Source organism: Perna viridis, chromosome 9, assembly GCF_037379345.1.
Source record: "Perna viridis isolate PV_CMFRI_1.1 ecotype Kerala chromosome 9, ASM3737934v1, whole genome shotgun sequence".
NCBI classification, from domain to species: Eukaryota; Metazoa; Mollusca; class Bivalvia; order Mytilida; family Mytilidae; genus Perna; species Perna viridis.
The window spans coordinates 30,713,316-30,725,161 of record NC_142453.1 but is presented as its reverse complement, the minus strand read 5'-3'; positions in this window follow the sequence as shown (position 1 = coordinate 30,725,161).

Sequence of the window (11,846 nt, the reverse complement as noted above, 5' to 3'; positions counted from 1 at the left end):
ATATTTGTTTTACAAAAACCATGTATTGTCTAGCTTTAAAAAGGCAATTTCCAAAACGAGTTTTTTCTCATTGTATGCCATAATTCTGATTCTACTAAGAGGGTTATTGTTGTAATCTTACCATTATTTATTAACTGATGACTTAAAATACAATGTAAATTGCCCCTTTAATACAACAGGAGGTTTTAGCAACCATAATTTATACAGGGCAATTGCCCTGTATTAATTTAATACAGGGTACATGCCCTGTATTAATTCTGGCCCTGTATAAAAGTTAAACTTGTCCGCCATTTTGTTTGAAACAGCAAACTTGGTATATTAATATAGATCTATATAGAAAAAAACAGTTGGGGTGAATAAATGCATCAAGAGATCTGGAGTGTTACAGTCTTCACTAGGAAATATGTCATACTGAGCTGTATTTAAAGGTTTGTACAGATTACTCCTGTTATTTTAAGTCATCAGTTAATAAAGGGATCATAAAATGGTTATTTTCATATTAATCCTTTATTAAGTCCTCGTACAGTCGTATTGGGTTTCGACCACTTGTATTGGCCCTCGGCTTCGCATCGGGCCAATACAAGTGATCTCAACCCAATACGACTGTACTTGGACATAATACAGGATTAATATGAAAATAACCATTTAATAACCCTATAATATTGACCGTTTTATAATTGCAATAACATCACTTACGACTAATCTGAATGTATTTGCAACTGGTATTGGTATATATAAAACAATTTTATTAGCAGCAAATGAATAATTCTTGAATTACTTTACTGAATACTATCAGCGTACGCAATACCCTGTCTTGAAGTTACCTGTGTGATGTTCAGTAAATATAAATGAAGAAAACTTGGAAAATGGTAGATAGACCTTTTGTAGCAAAGACACACAAGATACTATGTACTGGTTGATATATAATTAGTAATTGAATCTCTATCAATGTCATGTCTACAAAACTGAACAAAGACCTTTTCTATATTACAATTATTACGTTTGACTTGATATTAGGACTTCTTATAACATCTTGACAATGACGAACGTTACATTTCATTAACTGTCATGACAAATAACTTGGTAGAATTCTTAGCTTTCTTCCAAATTATACCATAAGTCAAATAGTGTTTCAATTACTGACAATAATTTCGTTAGAGTATTGGTGGTAAAACTGACTAATTACTCAATTTAATTAACTTTAAAATTCGAGAATTATAGTATGAATTAGATCGTGAATTTACTAAGAAGGTACCACTTAATTATAAATCTAAATCATGAACAATGTTAAACTTTTATGAGTAAAGCTGGGTGTTTTTACCTCGGCATCAATTCAATAACTAAGGCTAGTAGCATATTTTACATTTTCCAAGATTATTTGATTTTCAAATAGTCCAAGCAAAAACATGTGTTTAACATCATAAAGGCGCAAATGTTTAAGACTTGTAATGTGGTATATTATATGTGCATATAGAACACGACAATACAAATGACTTCCACAATTGTTTGGAAAGCAAAGGCTTATAAAACACAATAAAACCATGCTGTAATTTTACCTATGAATATTTGTGTAGACAAGTAAGGAATCTTTACAGTTCACAAAGTGATGTTTTTGTCTATTTTACCATTTGTCTGGATTTTGGTGACTTTATTCAAAGATTTTATTACTTTCGTACTTTTCGATTCAAGACGTTTTTCTTTTCAGAATTACGAAAAAATAATAAAATATACAACGATACATGTAACACAAGAGAACAAACAAACAAACGAACCAAAAATTAAACCTATTCAAATACAATGAAAATAAAAAAAACGAATAAAATTCATATATATGCTTTAATTTACACGGAGCACGTACGATATTATTAATGTTTACACAAAAAAAGTGGATGAGTGCTAATGTTATGATCAGACAAAGCATTGGAATAAATGTAAAACAGATCCGTCTTCATATTTGCTTTAGCTTTCAATTATCCTAATTATGAATGATACATTTATGAATCGCATCAATAATGACATTACCTCTGGTTTGCTCTGAGATTTCAAAAGACCTGTCAGACGCAAGAAAATGAATACGAACAAATGATCTATTAAGTGTTAGGATAATATCCTCATATGAATTCAAGTCGAATATCAGAAAGTGGTAACTTGAATAAATTATAAGTTAACTTCTAACAGAACCTAAAGGATTAGATATCGCAGTTTTGATTGAATATGATGGATGCTAAATTCATAGGTAATTGATATCGAAATTGAAACCGTAAAAGAAACTTGCAGATCTTCTATACATCAGTTAAAATTAACACGATTAATTTAATTCATAAGCCAATTTTAAAACATAATGACTCTTTTTCACTGTCAATAACTATTTCGAAAACATTTTTACTACTGTTTGTTACTACATGAACATGTATGAGTTTAAATCACAATTTATTTATTTTGCTAAATCACTTATAATTATTTTTTGTTGAAAAATGATTTACAACACGAAATTTTCAGCATAAATAGTATTTATAAATCGTCTTTATATTCCATTTATGTTAATATGAAAGTTTACTATACAAGACTCGGTCAAAGTATTCAGGCGAAAAAGTATTCTTAACTGGTAGAAAATAATACACACAAAAAAAATAATAAAAAAATATACAAGTTATAAATCATAAACAAGAATAAATTTCATTGGAATGTAGAATATATTTATACTGGACATTCACCGATACATGCCCTCACAAAAATAGTAAGATTTGTCATGCGCAAGTATAAATTAATTAGAATTATCGTCGTGATTGATGTCAGTACAAAAATAATTTTGATTATTAGATATCATTAAAATAGGATGAGGCAACAGATTGATTCCTCCGAAAGAAAAATTTCTTAATGATGAAATTAAGATACTTAAAATAGACAAAGAGTATCAGTTTGACTTGTTTTGAAAACAACCTGCTTAACAATAAACTGTTAAGGATTGTGTGGTCTAGTGCCTTCACAGTTACCCTATAATTTTTTATATTAATCGCAGTAAACGCCTTGAAAGAGTAATCAAGGGAACCAAGGTTATAGCAGTAATCAAAAGAATGTAATCTAGGGACAAAGACCAGACACGGAAAACAGATATATTCAACAAGCAATATAAAGAAACTAAAATCATACATACAAAGTAACAAAAGTAAATGAGACGGACTCCACTAAAAACTGGGAGCATGGACCAGATGCATCGGTAGGATAAGCGTCCTCTGCTTTTCTACAGACACCCGCCGAGTTGAACTTTCCCAATGTTATTATAATCTAAGAGCTGCTCGTGATTTTTCAACCATACTACAGGCCAAAAAGAATCGTTATTGTTCAATGCTAAAAACTGACTATTTTGTCATGCGCGTAGAAATATTGAATGTTTATCACTAAAATTGAGCTCTGGAACTTCAACGATCTGTTAAATGTTCAACCTCTGACAAAAAGCAAAACAAACGTGTGAATAAAAATAAACCTTGTCATTTGGATCAACACGACATATAACGCCAAAAGTGTTTAACATAAAGTTCAAAACTGAAATGATATGAAACCAAACACCAGAATACAACTTTAAATGTTTTGTAGAGCAAAACATATTACTCCATTGTTGTTCTGAATTCCAGACTTACTGACTTAAATGCATTGTCCGTATTTGTATTAGTTGTTTTCTTTAGTTTTAGTGTGAATGAATTTTACCTTTTTTGAAGTAAGTGTTGTTATTTAAAATTTGCTCATTTACGTTTTTTACCCTACCGGTGCACCTGGTCCATGCTCCCAGTTTTTAGTGGAGTCCGAGTTGCTCATTTACTTTTGTTACTTTGTATGTATGATTTTAGTTACTTTATGTTCTTTGTTGTGTATGTCTGTTTTCCGTGTCTGGTCTGTGTCAGGAGAAGTAAGGTTCTGGTTGATACTTCCATCAAGTTAGATATAGAGGTTGTAACCAGATACCTACTAAATGATCTTTCAATTTTGTGTAATCATAAGAAGTATTTTTAATTAGTAAACAAAAAAGTCAATATAGATGGTATAAGTTACCTCTTATAAATGCACTCCTGTGTTATTGCGTTTTACTAATGATGCATATATTTATTCTGATTGTTTTCTTTCTTTTAGTTCGCAAGAAATCTTCGATCGAATTTTGTAGTTCGAAGTCTGAGTTGCTCATTTACTTTTGTTACTTGTTTGTATTAATTTGTTTCTTTTATGTTCTTTGTTGTGTTTGTCTGTTTTCCATGCCTGGTCTTGTCTCTGGATTACTTCTTTTGATTTCCGCTAGAATCTTACTTCTCCTGATTACTCATAATGCTTGCTATTTATTTTTTTCTTTATTCCATTGTCCTTTCTACGCTCCCCCATGGTATCAGATAGATCCAACCATGTCAAGATAAATGGTCTTACTCAGATATTAACCTGCTTTAATCCAACTTTCATTTTGAAATGCTTGTACCAATTCAGGACCATTGGGGTGGTTTTCCAACTTTCCAGCTTTTGCCATGATATTGCCATTTGTTATACGGACTTTCCTTTTAGACTATTCTTTTTTTACTTCTGCCTAGACTCTATCAGTTTGGTGATTTTATTTTTACTTTTCATGTACATTTCCTATTGAAGTTAACTAAGTTTGTTCTTCTTATTTATGCGAGATGAAACATGATATTTTATGCAAATACAACAACGCATGTAATGTCTACTACGTTCATAACGGAACATGTGCATTTCTTTATACACGATTCCACAACAACATCAGATACTTAAAGATATTTTTGTTTCGTTGTAATGAAGTGCTTGTTTAACAAGAAGATTTGTGCCTTTCTTTTGTACTCTTCGTTTAATATCATGAATGATATTACGCCGATATATTTATAAAAATTATTGCGCTAATGATATGACATATATCTCCATTTTAAGCGTTTGAAAATCTGACTTTAAAGAACCGAATAGTAGCCATAAACATTCTACCCAAAACAAAATAAAAGATCTTTTTTGTTATGAATTATTAAGTTTGTAGACAAATACTTTTCGAGACAGCCGTATATTATTTAACGTTCTAAAAATAACAGCCGAATAATAATATGATTGGAACAATGATGAATCTTTAAATATATATTCGATATTACTTTTTAGCATTTTACGCTTCGTAAACCAGACCTCAAACTTTTTGAAAGATTATGCCTCATCATATAGCACATCAGTCACTTATGTCCATTTAAATTACATTTCTTGTAATTGCTAATCCTACAAGAAACTCAAGTTGTTTGGTTAAAATATGAAATGTAAAAAAAAACATCTGGTCAGCCAGTGTTTTCGTTTTATTATCACATTTTTATTATTATTATGATTATCTGGTATCGTGAACGCATTGAAATGCTTTGAAATGACCGAAACACCTGATATATCTAGCACTAGGATATCTTACATTTTATGTTGGAAAAGTACCACGTCTTATAAGGTAAAATAATACGATTACTACAGACGTGATGTTTTTTTTTTCGCGATTTTGACTTTTAGAGTGCCAATTCTGCAAATCATAAAAAATGAAATAATGGATATCTAGAATAAAAGTTGTTATAAAGAATAAAGAACACTAGCGTGTCAAAAGAATGAAAAATATTGAATTTAGAAATTCAACTGGTGATCATTGCAATTGTGTTCACTTAAGGTCTTTTTGGATGAAATTCAACATTATATTGATTAACCAAAAAAAAAAGAACTACTTAAACAAAAAACAAACCAAAAACAAACAAACAAACGAACAAACAAACAAACAAAACAAACAAACAAACAGCTTCATATTCTAATGTGTATTTGGGATACAGTGTAGGGAATAGGGTATAGGAATCAATAATGGGAAGAGTAATCAAGGAAACCAAGGTTATAGCGGTAATCAAAAGAATGTAATCCAGGGACGAAGACCAGACATGGAAAACAGACATACACAACAAAGAACATAAAGTAACCAAAATAATAAATACAAAGTAATTAAAGCGAATGAGCAATTCGGACACCACTAAAAAGTTTGAGCTAGAAACACCCGCCGAACTGCTTATAAAAAGCCAAGTCCGGGTAGACGAAAGAGGAAAAGAAAACTATAACAAGTTGAACAAATCAGTTTTCATGTCGCAGGTGCATTTAGATTTCTGTTTAGAAATATGTTTTACTTCTCCCTCTCAATTACAGTAACGTGTCACTTTTCGGATTATCAATTCAAATCAACATTTGACTTAATATGAAAATAAATATGATATCCACCCATCACAATAAAAGAACGAAATCAAGCTTACTAAAACGAATTACCATTCCAGCGCTGATAGAAAAGAAGACACATAAGTTAATTTATAAAAGTTCTTACTTAAATTTCGGGTGATTTTATATCTTCAATTAACTTCATTACACACATTTGTTTAAGAAATCGTTGTATGCACTATTCTTCATCATTTATATTTATGCATTGTCGGTAATCAATTCCATTTACAGCAATGTCTTTTCAGTTTAAGGAGAATTTTTACAAGAGCCGGGTTCGAAAGCTATTAGCCTATTCATCCTTTTAAGAAAAACAGTGGGTAATGAAGAACTTTGTCCTAATCGGTTGTGCCCATCTGCTAGTAGATTGACTTTGGAACGTTTCATGCCTGAGACATTTTGGTGAGGCCACTTGGCCTTAACACCACGAATACAGTACTTTAATGAGGTAAGAAGCTTCATATTATAATGTGTATTTGGGATGGAGAGTAGGGAATAGGGATTTCATATAGGGTATAGGAATCAAGAATGGGAAGAGTAATCAGTATTGTTTACAGTAACGTGTCACTTTTCGGATAACTTCAGCAATCAAAAGTAATAGTTAAGATGATTACATCTTAAATAAATATGTGTAATGGAGTTAATTGCAGATATGAAATCACCCGAAACTTAAGTAAGAACTTCTATGAATTAAAATTGGTTAAAATATCTTGTCTATGTCTATGATAATTCAGTTAAACTTCATTAGCTCTATATTGAACCGCGCTTGTATACTATACTTCATAATGGATTATAATCAATCTTGAATGTACATGTTAACAATGTAAACGATTCGTAACACCAATCAAGACATACTCAATAAAGGAGTTCAACCCCAGATTTTCCCGTGTAAATAAAATAAGTCAACACCAGGCATATTCATGTTAATAAAGGAGTTCAACATTTTAGAATCTGGTAGTCCAATCTAGCACCAAGAAATTCTACAAAGTGCAAGACAAGAGATAAAAATTCTGTGTTTTAAGCATTTTGAAATGTGTAATGTATTCGGGTAAATAATCTATGATTATGATGATGATTTAAATCGGGTCAGACAAGTCAGGCCAGTGAATTTTCTGGCACATTTGGTCGACCAAAAAGGCAACACACAATATTTGCTACATAAAAAAACTAGCACACTCTTTAATATTGAAAATCGGTATGCTGTACACTTGTTTTCAAGAGGAATTTGTCATCAGCAGCATTGAAATCAAAGTCATATGATTTTGTTCTGATAAATTCTAGCGATGGTTGGGTTTAACTGATTACTTAATATCTGTTATACATTTAAGGAGGGGGGTCCATGCAAAGAACAGGCAGTGGGTGGCACATGACGAATTTTGTTTAAAAAAAATATTGATCCAATTAGTGAATGCATGATATAAGAAGCATTGAAATTCAGGTAAAAAGGGAGACAACTTTTTGATTTTGTGCAAAATTTGGTTGTTCTCTTAGATGATTTTAAAATCGTTTTCTTAGCCATTCATCGTCGAATTGAAAGAATCTTCATACTATTTGACATACATATGATATAAATATTATATTGGAACACAAAATTCTGTAAGATAAATTATAGGAACATCCTAGTTTCTACACGGACTTGTGTAACAGAAAACAACACTAAACCAAAAACAAGTATAATTGACAATCTGTTAAAGTGAAAAATAAAACAAACAAACAAAACAAAATATAACCAAAAGTAATCATATTTTACGGACGTACGAATGCTAACACATTTCCAGTCGTCCGGTAAATTTCAACTATTTGTTAATAAACAGGCTTTATACTTTATAATGAGATTTATGATTATTCATTCCAAACTATCTACTGTAAGGAGAAAACCCAAATAGAAAATCCAATAGTTTCTATATTATCTTAGTATCTTTTACAGAGTTACCTCCCTTAATGTTGAATTCTAAACATTTTTTTCTCTCCAAAGAGCACAGTTATATGAAAAGCCACATCTTAATTTCGGTTAGCTTTGACATTTGAAACAAAATATCATAAATAAAAATATAAAGGCTTTCCAACCATAAATCACGTTTTGCATGATTCTTAACTGGGGTATTCTTAAAACGTTAGTAATTTAATATAATATTGCGAGAAATACATAGGTTGCAATATGTTTTTTTTTACAAAACAACAAATAATGTTCTCACTGACTTTATACAAATTGATCGTCCCTTCGATTATGTCCTGTTTTGTACTGATGGAAGTTATCTGAGATCTTTTGTCTGTTTAATAACGTATAAATATTGTCAGCAGCACACTGTTTTCTTTCATCGCTAATGCGTTTAGAAAATAAAAAATGTCAATAGGTATAGAATTTAAAGTTAACCCACGGTGAGTTTTATCAAAGCGTTAGCAATAAGCTAATACAAAACTTCATATGTACATTAGGAAATGAAATTTCTGTACTTGTTGATGTATTAAGTTAGATCGAAAATGCATTGATTTTTAAGATATGAGGAACTATAGATGATTACATAAGCGACTTAAGACCAACTTACTTCAAATATGAGTAAAAACAAACAAATCGAAAGAGAAAACTAAAAAGCAGAAAGTTTAATCAAGGAAACCAACATTCTAGAAGAAAATCAAAAGAATGCAATCCAGTGATATAGACCAGACATGAAAAACATACATACAAAACCTAAAATATAAAATAACCAAAATAATACATACAAAGTGACAAAAGTAAATGAGCAACTCTGACTTTACTAAAAAAAAATTGGATCACGGACCAGGTGCACCAGTTAGTTAAGCGTACTCTGTTTTTTTTTTTTTTTTTTTTTAAATATCCGCCGAGTTATTCGTGAAAAGTCAAGCCCTATGAAGACGAAAATGGAAGGCAAAACTATGAGATTTTGTTACCTTAAAGACTTAATCCTACAATTAAACAATATCTAAATGAACATATAATATTTTATTAACAATAGGGGTGCAAGATTTTCAATAATGAAGCATGTAAAAATAATCATAAAAAACCGCGTTTTTGCCCTTAACGATTGAATTCAGTTTACCAATGGTTATATTTGTAGTATTTTAGCCCGGTCCATTATAGTGTTAGGAAAATCAATGGAGCCAAGGTTTGAACGTCAATTAAAGGGGTATAGGCTAGAAACCACTAATTCCACTTCCCATAAGCTTCAATGCTAATTTCACAACATTCAGTAGTTTCTCTGGACTTTACCTTAACATTAACATACAGATGACTATATATATCAGCATGTTTCTACATATGTAAGCTGGCATTCCTCAGAACGGCATGTAGTGTTAGAAGGTTGGCAGTACAGTGCAGTAACGGTCAACGGAAACCGGAAGAGAAAGGTCTTTAAATAGCATGGGAATCCCCAATGTCTTCACAAGGTAGGGGTTTAATAGACGTCTTTTTTTTTTAGATTAGGCTGTAACCTATAGACCACAGATAACGCATAGACAGGGAAAATAGATACATACACAAACAAAGAACATGAAATGACTAAAGTAATAAGTACGAAGAGACAAGAGAAAATAAACACCCCGGATAGACAAGGAGCACAAGTATGGGAAGTGACTTTTGCTTTTTTGCTTTTTTGTCATGTTCCAAAGACATTAAGTAATACGTTCAAAGTTAACAGTTTTAATGTATACATATATTTATGAATGATAGTCGGATGATATTCTCCAGAAGATATAACGATTACTTTTAAGAATTGTTAATTTTAAAAATCAAATACATGCATTAGGTTCTTCGCACACAACGATTTAATATATTACTAATTATGTTTTGAATCAATTATATTGTAGTGCTTTCTTTGTAAATATATATGAATTGTCTCCCTTTGCAACATTGTACTTCATATCTTTCTTTGTAGAAAAAACATCTTAAAAGAGAAGAAAAGTGATTATCTAATAAGGATAGCATTTAATAAAACTAATCAAACCGAGTAAAAATCGAAAATAATTAGTGTGTGTTTTTCGACGTCTTTCCTTCTACAACAAAATTGTTTTTTCAAAGAATATTCTCAAATTATTGATCTGGCACAGGTAATGTCCCTATGCAAAGTGCATTATTAGTAAACAATATATCTTCAAAGTAAAAGTTTTGATAGTATAAAACTTCAAATTTCTGAAAGAAATGTAAAAAAAAACAAACAAACAAACACAATCATAGGAATTCAATTTCTGAAATTTAATGTATTATAAGCACTGAAAGAATTCCGCGCAAGTTGGTTATGAGTGTATACTTATATATACAAGACAACAAAGGGACTCGGATTTGAAAAAAAAATTGACCAAAAATATATGTATGGAACATAAAAAAAGTCTATCATATATCGAAAATTCGAATATAATACAAAGGTAACTCAGTTCACATGGCTCCCAATGCAATTTCTCTATTTTTACTCTTTTTAACTCCTTTTGACCTCATTGTCAATCGGGAACTTTTTGGAAACGGAAGTCAAAGTGAAAGGAGTCGTTTATTACGGGCACTATTGTTGTAAATGAATTTAGCCATTTTTACCATTTTTTATCGACAATATAACTTTTTAAAATTAGGTGACTACATTATTTCAAGGTGCACAGAAAGTCCAGATTTAATAAGTGTACACAGGCAGATAGTTTTCACGTGTTCACATAAAAATCGAGCTTCACATAAAATTCATGTGAGCTTCGCATGAAATTAACATGATTTTCACGTGAAATTCACTTAACATTAATTGCATACAAATAACTTGTGTGAATTTCACGTGAAGGCTCGATTCACACGAATTCCACATGAACTCTGTCACAAAGTTTATTTACTCGATTGGGGTGAAAATCATGTGAAATAATTATGCTTGTGTAAAGTGGCTGAAAAATAGTTATTACAATATGCTTTTTATTAACTTTTTGCCAGTAATGCTTAATTTGTGCCAATAGAAATGAGTGTTTATATGCGCGCCGTCCTACCTAATTTTAAACAATTGAAAGTTACATAAGCAATGATAAATCTGACTTTTGCCTAAAATGTAAGGTAATAAAGAAGACATTTTGCGTGAACGCATCAATGTGTACAAAAAGGATTTTGACACTTATAATGATAGATGAAATACTAGTATTCTCCACATAATTATCCTATTGTTGTAAGATTACTTCTAAATCTTTATTTTGATGAGGATTTACTTTGATTGCTTAGAATAAACACTTCTATTGATTCTGATGTCTTTGATGATAAGGGAGATCTGTCATAATCAAACAATTGAAAGTCATCTTCTGACCAAACCTACGTCACAATGATAATCTCGTCAAACATCAAAGAAAGCTAGAATTGACAGGAGATTATTGATGATAACATTCGTCCGTATAAATAGCACATCTTATTCCTGTTTTAAGAACGAAGATATTACCACACAATTATCGCAAATGATGGGGAGAAAAAACGACAAACAGTACTCACGAACTAAAAAGAAAAATTCAAAACATAATCTGTCATTAATTTGGTTTTATCGTATTGCAAAGTAAAAAAATAGAACGAAGATTGGGCTTTGATTGACCATTTAAACAGCTGTCGCTAGAATATTTCCAATCAAAGC